Genomic DNA, 13,062 nt, shown 5'->3' on the forward strand with positions numbered 1-13,062 from the left:
AGAGAAGTGAACCTAACTGAACCGTATCAAACCAGAACACGGAGAAGGCGCAACAAACGAGGTGTTGCCTCACTCATTTACTCTCACCAGTCATCAACGGTTAACAGATGCACTAATAGACAGGCACTGTATTGTGCAAAGTGCAAAACAGATGGAGGTTAGCGAAATACACTCATTTGCAAACAACTTTGGTTTTGCGAGAGACACACCTGGAACCCATCTCTGGTTTGTGATGTATCCAAACAACTGAAAAAATTTCAGCAACCTCATGAGTAGTGCATTACATTTAAACAGATGGAGGCATTTGAGAAGGAATCGAAATGAGCGCAATACCGTGAGGGAAAGATGGTTTGAATGATCACTTTGTGAGCACATAAAACTGGTTTGTTCCTTTCGATCGATAATGCTTCATGGATTGTTGATATTCGCCTGCTTCAACTGCGCAACAAGCTGTTGGCTTACCAGTTATAAATGTTTGAGTGAGCCGTTGCTGAATTTCGCTAGGTATTCGGTGAAAATGGAGTTACGTGTTGGTGGCTGACGGGTTTGTGACTACGGTTGGATGAAATACAGTGGGTATTGTGAGAGATTCTTAGGGACACCAATCCAATGTACTAACTGTGGGTAATCTGAGAACAGACATAGTGTATCCGGGATGAAAATGCCAGTCCTCCTTAATAGTTCAGCTAAAATGGCAGCTAATGGCATTGCCAGACTGGTAACAAATGACCGATGTCTCTGTCGGTTACAAATAGGACAGCATGTTCCATTCACTTATCTGGTTCCTAAAATCTTTAGCTGGAAAGATCTGTGCCTCACTGAAGTTTACAGTATACGGCAAGCAGAGCATCCGCACAATCGATCGATGACTGAGACCAGTTGTGAGTGATCATCACAACTAGTGCACCGACAGATTGAACGTGCTGGTACGCATGTGTGTGTACTTACGTACGTCACTGGTGACGAAAGCAGTGAGTACAATAAATGGAAATACGGTTCTAGCACAAATAGGCGCCTGGTAAAAAAATATATATGTGGACACCAGAAAGATGGGGTAAAGAGCTAAAGACCTGAGGTTTTGACCCGCTGATTAGAGTATCAGTCAGCCGCGAGAGTCAGTGCGAGAGACTGATCGATCGCATTTTGATGATTATACTTTCTACATACCTACATCACTCTCGGTTGAATAGTCTTCAGTGTGTTGTGACGAAATTATCCTATCTAGTAGGGACAATTTATTTGAGTTTCATACATTGGAAACCCCCGAACGTCTAACGGACGAGGCGATACGAGCGTTTAGCCTGACTACACGATAACATGCTGAGTTGTCACTCTCAATCAAAACTGAGCGATGACTATGTTTAGCCTGGCGTCTGGTGATATAAATTCTGTGTGTCCACTACAGATGTCACCTATCCAGCGCTCGATTCCTTGCATACCTACATTTATATAGCTACTGATACCTATTAGGGGTTAACTGAAGTTCCACGATTTCGTCCTATAGTATGCACCCACCAGAAAGACCGTTCGAACAAGAATGGCACCAAAAATTCCCTGAATCCCACAATTTCACATGGGCACCAAACTGGATGTTCATCATTAAAGACAGTCTTGTGGAACCTCCTTTCTTCGGAAGTTACTTGGACTTACTGAAGGCAGCCCCATAGACATGGGCACCAAACTGAATGTTCATCATTAAAGACAGTCGTGTGGAACCTTCTTTCTTCGGAAGTTACTTGGACTTACTGAAGGCAGCCCCATAGCACCAGTTGACTGATACACTAACGACCTGCTGTGTGGCGAGAATCAGAGGACATGGGATTCAAACGTTTTATGTCTTTGATAGGCTTGAGCGTTTATATAGGTGGAGACTGCACAACCGCCTCATAGCGACTACTACCATCACTCCATCCCGGATCCCGATCCTTCTACCTTGATATTTTGGAAGCGTCAATAAGTTTTGCCGAGCATTTGGCCTCATATTGGAACGAAACAGTAAGCAAAACGCTTGCGTACTAGCTATGCATTGACTACTTGGCTGGTGGTTACTGAAATGCCATCATTATTGATGAGACACCAGAAAAATGTCTTCAGTTTACCAAACTGGATGACCAAAAAGTACTACGCCGCGTTGGTTCGGTGGGCTTAATTTCGTCGAGTATCCATACGCCTCTTAAGAGCATGAGTAGTAAACCTAACATCACTTGCAACTCCATCTCGACTGGTCGACCGTATCCATCCCTATGCCGGGCAACTTACGAGTCAGGAGTAAGTCCTGACAAAGGTCATGTGGTATTGAGTGGGCTCACCTTCGGAGTTGTGCGGGATCGTGTTCAGTGTGGAAAATATATACTGAAATGCATTATTGATGAGACACCAGAAAAATGTCTTCAGTTTACCAAACTGGATGACCAAAAAGTACTACGCCGCGTTGGTTCGGTGGGCTTAATTTCGTCGAGTATCCATACGCCTCTTAAGAGCATGAGTAGTAAACCTAACATCACTTGCAACTCCATCTCGACTGGTCGACCGTATCCATCCCTATGCCGGGCAACTTACGAGTCAGGAGTAAGTCCTGACAAAGGTCATGTGGTATTGAGTGGGCTCACCTTCGGAGTTGTGCGGGATCGTGTTCAGTGTGGAAAATATAAGTATGACTCTAAAGCCACTCGCTTTGATGCCACTAGCTTATGTCGGATTAAGAAAACAAATAGAAAAGTCCGAACGTGAAAACGACAGAAATGTGGAAACAAGGTGATTGTTGGTGGTCTTACGAGACAGCGTGCTTCAAGGCAGACAAGATCAAACAAGCACCAGCGAACTGGAAACTAAAGCAAATAAATGTTCAAGCCAATGCATCTGGAACCGATTAAAGAATCAGCGGAAGTTTTCATTGTCATTTGCGCAAGCACTATTGACGGGAACATGGCGGTAGTTGATATTCGTGCTTGACACCGATGAATACAGCGTCCACCGTGAACTAGCATAAAGCTAACAAAATATGTCGCGCAAACTGGCGGTAGTTTTCGTGCTTGACACCGATGAATACAGCGTCCACCGTGAACTAGCATAAAGCTAACAAAATATGTCGCGCAAACTTAAGCTAGGTAGTTCGGCTATGTAGTGAAGTATTATCTGTCATTGGGTTTGGTTAACTGCCGTGTTCCGTGAGGCCTTTTACCACGTACGAGGGAGAGAACGTGGATCACAACCAGGAGAATAGGAGATTCCAGGAAATCCGATATGACAGTGCCAGCGAAATGCACTCATCTGCATGCCAAGTCGGTTTCCACGGGAGGCCCAAATGAATCTTTCGGTTATGATTTTATTAAGCAACTGAATGTCCTGCGCCAGACTGCCTCATATTACAGGCCAGTATCGCGATACATTGTATAGGCGCAGCATACTACTCATAAGTTTATTAAAAACGTCTGAGAACCCATGACCGGTTCCACCCATCTTGGAGCTCATCAGGTAGGCACAGTCTTTGAGTTTCTGTCAACCTTATGTTGCAGAAAAACAATAAACGAGAGGTTCAGTCGGGTTTTGCTAATTTTGGGCAATTTGGGTTCAAGTAGAGCCCAGAGTACTGTGTCAACTTGATGAGACCCATGAAGGATCGTGTACTTTCGAAGAATTTTCAGCAACCATGTGAGTAATTTACTTCAAGGAAATGATTGCCGTATATCGAATATCGTAGTATGTGTAACATAAGGCGACCTGTTTCATCTCATTCAGTTCAGAAGAATCTCATGAACAAGTGCTTCATCCGGGATTCGGTTGAGACACACATAAAAGCCAACTTAATGTCCAGATGAGTGTGATTTCCAAAAACCAGTCCTAATTACATCTTGTTTTGTCCTGTCCCTTATCATTGGCCATACTATCCTCTTCTCGCGCTCCACAGGATCCGGAAAGCCAACTGTTTGAGAAGCGAGCACTCCTGTAAGTCTCCAACTGTCATGTTAACCGATAAGCTGATAAGGGGACTAGAAACCTCCAACACACTGTGTTATCAGTCGGCGAAAGCTTTTTCCATTTTATCACTATCAGTTATCACATCCAAATGTCAACCTGAAGGAGGCTAAGTTGAACGTTTTTCTGATCTAATACCTACTCATATCCGCAGTACGACTCAGCTAGGTAACTTGAGACAGAAGATACGTGTTTTTTTTCGGGAAAGAGAACACCATACGTAAGTTTTAGTACGGGGTACAGGTTGTTACGTTTACTCATTCGATACCTTCGTCTGAACACCGTTCACCAGACCTATGTCGATGTGTCTTCGAAGCAAATTCTATAGGATGTGGCTTCATGGCCTTGACACAGGTGGACACTGGTCAGGATTCACCCAATACTGAGGAGGCTGGTTATGAAACTACGATTGATACAACTGTGTGAGCGCTTAAGATGAGCATTCGTTTTCTAGGATCTGACAGCAGGTTGTGCAGGAGTTCAGAACAACACGGAAACGAAGTCTCAGTGAATAGGGAAGAAGGTTGTGACATCTCAACTATATATCTGACTTAATTCAAAAACAAACTTAGATGGTCCTCATTCTAGAAAAATTTCATATAGTGCCAAACTTCAGCTTGAATTGGTGGTGTTTCCTGATAACTGTCGAAGAAAAAAGCCATGTGTAACAAGTAATGATGGTCCCGTTACTTGTTTCCCCTACGGAAGGTGGGTGTGTAGGTAACTCGGAAATTCCACTGCACACTGTGTTATTTTCCACGATGGATTTTGCTTGCGGTGACATCTCTTTCAGTTCTATCCCGAACCCAATAAACGAGGATCAGACTGGAACCAGAGAGGGAAAACTTTTCGGTTGCGTAAAACATACAAAAGCACAGAAGTGACTTATAGTCATCGTTGGAGAACAGCTCCAATCTATCCACTCCACTTTGCACTTCTGAAAGAACGAGTGTAAAAATTATCTGGACGGGAGCCTGTAACTAGTCTGAAGGCACTCATGGGGGGGTTGAACCCAGGTCGAGGAATCGGTGGGTGGACATCATACCTGCTCGGTCACATATTCGTCCATTACCCGCCAAAAATCTTCATTTGAGCCACTAAAATTTGGGCAGCTGGGGAGTCTGGTTAAGCTCCATTCCTTATCGATTAACCTCAAACCAACCGATATTGGTAAATACTGTTATTCAATGTCACCAACGCGTGGTCTAACTGTTTAGGTTTTTCTTCATCTTTATAATCCGTTCTCGGTTGACAAACAAAAGGTAATCGAATTTCGGAAAATTCTCTAACCAACCAAATCGATTGTTGGCAGTGAAAACGTCTAAAAACCAAACGGCCGCTTTGTACTTACGTTTCACAACAGACGACCTTCATCAGATATGGGAAGACCCGTAATGCGTGTGTACTCAACTCAACGTCATTTTTGATAGATTAAATCTAGTGTGAAACTAAACGACTGAGTTTCGTTTCGCTATGGCCGTACAACTTCCACACTATAGTAAAAGTTACTAAAAATAGTGCCTACAGGACTGCGTGATCATGCTCCATAAATCCTCTGAAACGACAGCCGTAGCAAGGGATAACACGTATCAGTATGACATTGCCGGGCGGAGAAGTTACTTGAGAAGAATTGCAACTTAACAGCGACACCTCTTGTTCATTGAACTAAGGAAATTTTAAGGCACTTATTGTTTCATTTTTACAGTAAAGATGGTACTTTCAGTTTGTTCGCTGTTGTTGGAGCACACTACTCATAAGGTTGCTGGAAACTACTCGACAGGCCGCGACATGCTTCACCCTTCTTGGGGATCACAAAATAGACAGAGTCTATGAGTTCCCGTCCAACTAAGGATAATCCTGGTCGCAAAATCTTGTACAAATGACGAAGTACCCACACAGGCAATCTAATCTGGTCCCAACTGGATACGCAACTGAATCCCAGGTGAATCTCTCGTTTACGACTTCCTTCAACTGAGTGTGCCGCACAAGGATCGCCTCATGTTTCACTTGTTACGATGTTGAAGATACCGAAGCCCACGACCAGTTTGTTTAGAATTATTCTTGCCTTCAAGTGTCAGTGGGAACTAACCGATGCATTGGTAACTGACAAAACAAATTATACAGTGCTTTCCTGGAAACACTTCGTGCTGTGGATCTCAATTGAGGAATTTCGTGTCAAGTTTGATCCATTTGTTGACTTCGTTCCGTATCGACAGCGTTTTTTGTGAGGATAAACATCAATCAGTGAAACGGCATTTTTCTTGGAATCTGAAGAAACAGAGAGAAAGCTAATCAAGAAAGGAGAGCGTAACCAGTTTTTGTCATTTTATGGCCATCAAATAAGTTACTTAACCGGTGAAGTAGTCGGTATCAGTGTTTCATGCCTTGCGTCAATGACGTCAAAACAGTGGCAGATGGGCGGCTTGTTACAGCTAAAATAGTCGACGGACAGTGGCTAGTAATGTGAGTAAATCGCAGCAGTCATCAGGGAAAACCTGGTGTTCAGAAAAGAACTGCAATCGATTCTGACGAGCATCCCATATATGAATTTCCCTTGGAGTGCTTAGTAGGTAGAACCATGGAATATATGGAGTAAGTCAAAAGTTATTCCATGTTGGCAACTAAATGACTTGGGTGATTTCGATTCGAACATATACGGTGTAAGGTAATATTCCATTCGCTTACTATGATCTCCCCACAGATGGAGGCCACTCTGTACGTTTCACACATGTGTACCTTGTGGATCACTTACTGGTGTACAACTTCCTAACCAGACACCGCACGTCTCCTGACAGAATATTCGTCGCGTGTTATGATGTAACAAGAATCACATGACTCGGCTTGTTATACTAAACTGAAACAGTGTATGTACACGGTTAATGAGGGAAGCGCGTGATTATCCGGCTCCTTGTGGTGTTGAAGTTGCATACAGTTCCTTTCGCAAGGAAGTAAGTTGATTTTTAGCGAAATACACTCATTTGCAAACAAATATGGTTTTGCGAGAGACTCATCTGGAACACAGCTGAAACACTCGTTTGTGATGTTTTATATTACATTTTTCTGGCTAATCCGATCCATTGGATCAACGTCTGCGCGCAATGAAACGGTATACTTTTCTACTTTGAAACAAAACGCATGTCTACAGCGTTGAATGGCCCCAATCCTCCTGTCAGTTTCAAGCAGTTTCTTGGATTGACACAAGCCAAACCATAGCTAATTCGTGAAGAGGTGCCTCAGTAGTTGGCTAATTCTATTGTTGTTGGACGTGAGGAATTATGACAGCACCAAGCACTAGGAAATTGAGAGAATATTTCGATGCACTACTCATAAGGTTGCTGAAAATTTGTCGACAGCCCACGACCGGTTTTACCCTTCTTGGGGCACATCAGGTAGGCGCAGTCCCCGAGTTTCCGTCAACCTTATGTTCTACTTGAAAGCAAATTGCACGAACTTAGCGAAATACACTCATTTTCAAACTAATTAGGTTTTTGCGAGAGACTCATCTGAAACCCAGCTAAATTTCTGCTTTATGATGTTTCCGAGCAACTGAATGTGCTGCTTCAGCAACCACCATGAGTCTGTGCGATTTGCACAGATTGTCTTGATTTACATGACGTAATCTACACCAAACTTTTCAAACCTCCTCACACTACCAATAATCTATAAGTAGCTCAGCGGAAAAATAAAACCCATCAGGCGAGTGAGGCCTCCACCTGAGAAGTCGTTGCTCGAGGAGCAAGTCAACACAAGTGACCACGTGATGTGGATCCCGTGACTAAAGAATGAGCGGCGCTAAAACCTGTCTAAGCGCGATTTAGTCACACTATTGATCGGCCCCTTGTGGCCAAACATATAATAGTTCAGACTTGTAGCCGAGAGGTCACGGGTTCGAGATTCCCTGGAGTTTCATGAGATGCGCACTGCTGATGAATCCTAGTGAGGATGAAACAGCTGCACAGTGCTTTTAGGCCTTTTAGCATACATTGGATTCACCCACGGGACGAAATCTACAATGCAATACTTACGCACAGCCGAACTGATTCATTACCTTGTCAATCAAAACAAAGGACCCTAGATTGTTGCACACGTTACTTATGATTGATCGTTAACAAGTCGTTGACTTTGACAACTGCTCTATGCGGCAGAAATGCACAACTACTCTGACTTATTGGTCGAGTCTACTTGACCAGAGAGTGGTCAGAAGTAGAACAGTGCAATTAATCACGCCCGGAGTCACAGAAAAATTCGATTCATTTGGCCTCGAATTAGGTCAACAGTCACTCTTGCAGGATCAGTATTCAGTTTTCCACCAATGTAGTCAGATTTCTCAAATGCATAGGCTCATACTCGTACTGAATTCATACCAACTTTGAAAACTTTGATATTCCATGCTTTGATCTTTTAATAACGGTATGGCCTCAGCTCAGTTCTCGGCGTTTCCAGTATGAAAACCATCAAGACAGAATAAAGTACAATGCCCCCCCAAAAACCAGGTCAAGAACACATATAAAAACGTCGTATTTAGTGTATGGGTCGACAACATTCTAAACTTTCAGAGTTGAGGATTTTGAGTAGTTCGTCATATCCTCAGGATAGTAAAAAAATAAAAGATAAAATAAATCGCTCAGCTGTAGCACCCTTACGGTGCCTAGCTGCCCTGCCACACGAAGGAGGCACGAGGGTTGGGATACTGCCAGGTCGCCCAAGCCTAGACATGAGAAGTAGAGAGGCAGAAGTCGGGTTCGAAGCACGGACCTTCCGGCCAGTAAATTCGCGCTCTAACCACTTGGTCCATCTCGCTCTCCCCCCATATCCTCAGGATAGTGTTCTCGGGTGGATCGGATCCAGTTGGTATATGAGCCAGTCTGCTCATATAATGGCAAGTATCTGCATTGACCATGCCAGAAGAAGCATGACGTCATTGACCGCGCGCAGATACTCGACTGGTTGGATGTCAGTCTTTTTAAACAACCGCAGAAGAGAGAAGGCAGTCTGATAGCAACGGGCCTCACTGGAAATATCCAACCTCATCAAGAAATCGGTCGTACAGATACCCAATCTGGACTTGTGTCCGTACTATGTAAAGTCTACAACCCATGAACAGACAGACAGATGTTGTGGACTGTGCGGATGCCAACAGGTCTTCCGGCATTTCAAGTTCAGTCGGTTAGTTTGTGGCCGTGTCCACCTTGTTATTACTCAACCTATCGGTTCTCGGCAGTTACTAGAGGTTGGCGGTGTGAAGAAGCTGGAAACCGGATCAACTGGAACAGATGCATGGGAAGATGCGTTTGTTCTTAACGAGATTTTTCATGAAAACGAACGACCACGGAAGAACTTCCTGCCGCGGTTCTACAGTCTTCCACCAAGTGTCCAATTGCAAGAAATCATTAATCCTGGTACCGCTTCCAATAGACAGTTTATCATAAAAGTCGACCGCTAAGTTGGGCATTTTGATTGTAGACGCAATCAGTACGTTATGTTAGGAACTGTATAGTTGTTATGCATTCATGGAGTGATACGAGGTCTACTACAACCGAGAATTTATCGTCTGGGTGACCCGAAAGATCAGTGATCGTTCAAAGTCGACCTGGGTGACGTGCACGCACTCCCAGTCTGAGCACACCTCCACTCATATTTCATGGATTATGTCGCTCCGACTGGTCAATCACAGTTGGGAGGTAGTATCAAAAATCATGCGGGCAGTTTTCATCTACCGTCCAAATGAATGACTGCCGCTTGACTTTGTATACTGAAGCAAGGTCAAACAGGAACTGACTTGAGTGGCAACTGGCATACGGATTTCCTTCATCCGACTCTGAATGACGTTCGCAGGATCTGTGACCCCCGCCATGACCCAAGGGGGGCGAGATGGCCCAATTGGTTAGAGCGCGAATTTACTGACCGGAAAGTCCGTGGTTCGAATCCCACCTCTGCCACTCGACTTCCCCTGTCTAGGCCTGGGCGACCTGGCAGTATCCCAGCCCTCCTGCTTCCTCCGGGTGGCATGGCAGCTAGGCACCGGATGTTACAGCTGAACGATTATTATTATTTTTATTATTCCATGACCCAAGGTACTTCAGATCCCACATTCAATACCAACAAACTCACGGTCTGAGCACGTCTGTGTGTGCGGCCAAGTACGTCCTGGGTCAGGCCGTTTTGAGGAGCACTATGGTACTCGGTGCAGAGGACGGACGAATTCAAGGTGCAAGACTGCACGAGAAGCTGCCGAGGTATGATACTCTGGAATCCGGGGTCTGAGACCACACTCGGTCAAAAGAAGGTCAGTCATCACTGGTTATAACATATAGCTACACCAATTTGGTAGAAAAGAGTGAAGACGAAAAGGCTTGCTAGGCTTGAGAGCACTCGTGAGTGTTCGTCACGCGCATCCCAGAATGGGCTCATATAGTGTCACAGTACAAGGCAAAAGCTCTCCTTCGAAAGCTAACGGTATCCGGAATATCTCTGCCTAGGCTAAGGGTGCTTTCGCGTTGAGACTGAAAAGAAATATATGGGGACATAACCTGGATGCTCCACCGAGATCTGTAGGGAATATGATTAGCCCACCAATCATCTGTAATTTGAAACTGTCGAACTAAGCCAAACAACTGAGGAAAGGCCAGCGAGGATCTTAAAATGCTTCATCTTAACAGAGACATAATTTTAACCGACGGGTCCCCATACGATCGACTACTGAGAGTTACCACTCTTGTGCAGAAAATGATCGTTCTACTTCTACTAACCATGTCCCCATGAATAGCTCTTTGGACTGACCACCTGGTTAGTTTTGCACCCGTTGGCTTTCATACATGGCCCACTTAAGGTACGGAAACTTCTACACTGACAATGAGCTACCAAGAAAAGAAAGTTCAGAACAGACTCTACCACAATTACTTAGTCCACACACTTTCATACAAACACCTGGCTGGATAAGACTTCAACCAGTTCGTCCCCAAGAAACTAGTTTTCTTGCGATTACCTTTCAAAGGTGGCTGCCAACATTAGACAAAGGTTGGTCGCCGTAGCTAGTCTTTCTTACCCAGATGCCCGATCAAAGCTGATGTACCACGTGAGTTTTCGGATCACAGGACAATCGTCCTATCGGTCTGTTGCTCATGTCAATTAGTGGTTGAGCCGACGTTAGCATCAGTAGAACCTATAAAAGTTCATATTAAATCTCACGCAGCTGCAGAGTAATAACGGTATTTCGCCAGCTTAGTTCTTGGTCTGAGCATTCCAAGCTAGCGTTTCCGTCACGAACAACCAACCAAGGCTCTTCACATGTATTAGCTCCCGAAACCAGGTCAAAAACACACGTACAACGCGTCGTTTATAGAGTGTATGAGGCGAGATTTCGGAAATTCTGACGCCTTCTGATCGGAGCGCGATTTTCCGCGAGACACCTCTGAGCATTCGATAGGTGGCCCACTTGGACGACTTATCAGGGACTGATGAGTTCATGAATCGCTTCCTCGACCGAGATGGACCTATCGATTCCCATCATTTTTCGAAATCAGTTGAGGGAAATTGTCAAAGCGTTGGAAAACAAACAGAAAAAACCGGGTTTCTAATCCTTTGTACCATATTTCGAACCCAAATACCAACCGAACAACTAAGATGGGCTTCCAGCAGCAGCTGTCAGAAGAACAGTATACTTTTTTCTTAGCTGAGCACAACACTCGTGAAGTTTCTGAAGTTGTACTACCAGTTTCGTCCTTCTTGGGGCCCATCAGCTGGGGCGCAGTCGCTCAGCTTTCGCCAGCCTTATGTTCTACCTCAACATAAAATTGTACACAGCTGACGGAGTACGTCCATCTAGCAACCAACGGGAGACACAGCTGAAATTCAGCGCTAGTTTATGAATTCTTCATGTCTATATATATCGTTCAGGTGTAGCACCCTTTCGGTGCCTAGCTGCCGTGCCCCACAAAGGAGGGAATACTGCCAGGTCGCCCAAGCCTAGACAGGGGAAGTCAAGAGGCAGAGGTCGGGTTCTTCATGTCTGGGCTGGTGCGATTCTGAGATACCGAATTGGAATTTCTAGACAATTCAGGCGTGTGCGTAATTAACACAAGAGTTTATTTCGCCAAGTTGGTGCTGTTTCAAGCAAAACTGCATCACAGGCTTCACATACTTGGGTTTAACTGCCATAAAATGAAACTTACATCATTTTTAGTCTATAATGAAAACCGACTTTGGTGCAAACAGAAAGCTGAAATTCCCGGAGTTCCTAGTGCTGAGAATACGTTGGGATCGGTGAGTTTTGTGCGATGAGGGTTGGCCGCAGGCAATATCTCAGTACTTCTTCCCGGAGCATGCGTGACGGACAACGATAAAGTTATTTGTAAGCGTCGCAAACACACCGGGAAGAAAATTCCCCTAAAATTTGCGACTCAGGCTCAACTCGACCAGCGTAAACCTGGAAAAATCCAGGGTTCACAACCTGATGCTGCTGTGGAGAATAATTGGAAAGAATTGGTCATTCATCGATGACCATGTTCTCTGCTTTGGCTGTACGTCCAACAACGAACTGACAATACTGTAGTCTCTTCTGGAGTGGTTTTTGATCAGAATCTGCTTCGATATTTGTTGGCTGGTAGGCGCTGTCCGTTGAACTCTCAAGAATCCCGAAATTCAACATCCATCGAAACTGGGTACTTCTGAGGAATGGAACGACTAAGGATGGCACATCAAGGAGAACCGTAGCTTATCATCCAGGCCATCATCTCATGCAAACACCAGGAATTTTCCCATATCCATCAACAATTTTTTGAGGCGCAGTAAACCATGAGTGACAAAACGGAAAGCTCCACCACATGGAGTAAACACTCCCAGGGTTTGTCTCATAAAATAACTCGAGACGCATGTGGGTGTTTTGATCTATGCTCGAACTGGAGAACAAACCTTATGGACATGCGGGCCCAACTGAATTGAAACAAATTTAAACGGAACTGGGTCGTTGAACTTCGGAAGCACAAATCGAATGACAGTTGCTGGATCAATTAGGGTGCCACTGGTCCGTTCACCTTAGAAAACAACTGCGAATCGAATCAGCTCAAGCTATCGTCAGCGTGTGCACTC

Source organism: Opisthorchis viverrini, assembly GCF_000715545.1.
Source record: "Opisthorchis viverrini unplaced genomic scaffold opera_v5_214, whole genome shotgun sequence".
NCBI lineage: Eukaryota > Metazoa > Platyhelminthes > Trematoda > Opisthorchiida > Opisthorchiidae > Opisthorchis > Opisthorchis viverrini.